The following is a 2,549-nucleotide window of genomic DNA, read 5'->3' on the forward strand; positions in this document are numbered from 1 at the left end:
TAAGACAAGGGGTTCAATGATGGGATTTAAGACATGAGGTTTAAGATATACGGTTTTAGAGACATTTTCAAGACAGGTGGATTAAGACATGGGATTTCATTCATTGACTTTAAGACATGCGACCTCAGTGATGGGATTTAAGACACGGTATTTTCGTGATGGGATTAAAGAGGTGGGATTTAACATATGTGGTAGAAGAGATGGCTTTAAGATGCGATTGTAATGACAAGAAGCAAGACGTCGGATTTTTGTGCGAAGGATGAGATGGGATCGAAGGCGTCAAACAAAAGCACAAACGACATGAGGAGCTTCCAGCCCGCGTGCTCCGCGCGCACACATATCACATGCAGGGCAATCCAGACCCCGGGGCTCCGACAACAAGCGATCAGCTACCTTCGCTCCACATTTGCTCACTTGCGCACCTTTCCCATTCACTTGCGCACCTTCCTCATTCACTTTTGCTCACCGTACGGAATGCAACTAACCTTTGTTTTGGAGGAGCGGCGGTCGCAAAGAAGAGATGAGCGGAGCGCACGATGCGGTGAGCTTGCTGGGATTAGCAAAATGAGCTCAGTTTGGGTGGCGCATTACTCCCTCCCTCCACCTCAACCCCCCCCTAACCTTTTCTATTTTCCACTTACTCTCTTATAATGTATAGACAAGCAGAAAACCCAGAGAGGTTTTTCAGAGAGATCTATTTCAGAAAACCCAGACAGATTTATTTTGTCATTTGAGATGACTATACAGAGGGCATGTGGAAAAGAGAGGGTCCAAGTTTTGGCAGAGTGGGCCATCATTATTTGGACTGTGCAATTGTGAATGTCCTCGACTGCAATTGCAGCTTCAGAACGTTTCAATATTTTCGGTTGCATGATATTTTGTTGCAACCCAGCTAAATAACGATAGCCGTACGTATTTATCATCGTGTTGTGAAAACAGCGCATGTGGCTTTCCTTCGTCTTAAGGCCAGACATGTGCTCCATCACCAACAGGAGTGTTCAGTAAACATACCCACTCAGCATCCTCACAAATGAACACGTCATTCAATCCGTTGGTACAATACACTTCAGTTGGAAAACTCAACATTTTCGATATTCCTCGAACTCATGGTATCGATCCTCATTGTACAATGATTCTGATTCATAAATATTGATCACCTTTGGACAAAAGAGACATTTGCCAGTGAGCAAACCAGTGGTATGCCATAAAGTGCTCTGCTTTTGATTTGTGCACTAATTCTGACATTAATTCGGTAAGATAGCTTAGAGATTGCAAACTCACTTTGAGCTGGCCGGACTGGGTTCGATCCCCGAAAGGATGCAAAACTGATCCTCGAATTCATAAAGATCCCCTTGTGTCTTTCAGCAAAGAGTAGGTACTGGCAGGATGGCTGAGAGATACGCACACTCACTTCTAAGCTGTCCAGCCTGGGTTTGAATCCCGACCTCGCAATAAAAAGAAACTATCATCAGGGTGTTTCATCGGCAGGGCGATTAATCAACGTATGTGCCGTCCCTCGGATGGACGTTAAACCGGGCGTCCCATATGCTGGCATTCGTTGGTGGACGTAAAAGTTCCCATGGTATCCAGCTTCGTGAAGAATAGGCGAGCTATAGCTGGCACCATGAAAAAAATACAAGCTCCTGCCCTTCAGCTCCAGACGGAATTGTATCAGCAACAGAGCCAATGATGCTACCCTGGCACTCTGCAGCCATGTGGTGCATATGAAAGTAGAAGAAGAATGCAAGCTAAACTTCGTTCAGTCAGGAATTCTTAGAAAGCTTTTGGACGATTTTGATTTGCATATTTGGCAATCTCTGTTCCTTACACAAAGCTTGGAACAAGTGTGTGTATACCCTCAGAAGAGCCAGCAAACAACATCTTTCTTATCTCAAGTTTGAACTCTCAAACCTGTCTCCCTCCTCCGCATCTTCGTGGTGTCTTAAGTCTGTTTAACATTTAACAGTTAAGTCTGTTTCTGGTGTATGTTCCCCCTCCATCCCCTCCGCTACCTCAAAAGGCCGCACCACTGACACTGCAAGTAAAAAGGCTGAATGCCTAAACTCGGTGTTTGCTTCTAAATCTTGTCTCCCAAACCCATCACTTTCTGTACCCACCTTACCCAGTCACACCCAGCTGTTTCTGGACTCTGTGTCATTTTCTCGTGACAAGGTGGAGAGCTTGCTGTCAAACCTCGACTCAGATTCTGCAACCGGTCCAGATGGCATCAGCCCATGTGTCTTAAAAACCTGCTCTTCTGCTCTTGCTCACCCTCTCTCTGTTCTATTCACCCTCTCATTTGCTCAAGGTCATCTGCCATCTGCTTGCAAATCAGCAAACATTACCGCCCTGCACAACAAAGGTGCAAAAAGAGATCCCTGCAATTACAGACCAATCAGCCTTCTCCCTATCATCACAGCAAGGTTATGGAATCCATCATCACTTAAGACATTAAATCATTCCTCTTCTCAAATGGCCCGATTTCCAATCAACAGTTTGGATTCAAACCAGGTCACTCTACCCTGGATATGCTGCTTCTGTTCTCCCAG

At 45.4% G+C, this 2,549-nt stretch overlaps 1 protein-coding gene across 1 annotated transcript in view; it reads right to left on the reverse strand.

Moving 5' to 3' along the window:
* LOC147018433 (caM kinase-like vesicle-associated protein) overlaps window positions 1-589 on the reverse strand; it is a 179,226-nt gene extending 178,637 nt beyond the window's left edge. The window contains exon 1 of the mRNA XM_085898067.1: window positions 486-589. The gene's annotated coding sequence lies outside the window, so the exon portion shown is untranslated. The remainder of the gene's footprint in view (window positions 1-485) is intronic.
* Window positions 590-2,549: the final 1,960 nt, after the last annotated feature.

Source organism: Eptatretus burgeri, chromosome 10 (genome assembly GCF_056783735.1).
Source record: "Eptatretus burgeri isolate ZD-2024b chromosome 10, Ebu_testis_v1, whole genome shotgun sequence".
Classification (NCBI taxonomy): Eukaryota; Metazoa; Chordata; class Myxini; order Myxiniformes; family Myxinidae; genus Eptatretus; species Eptatretus burgeri.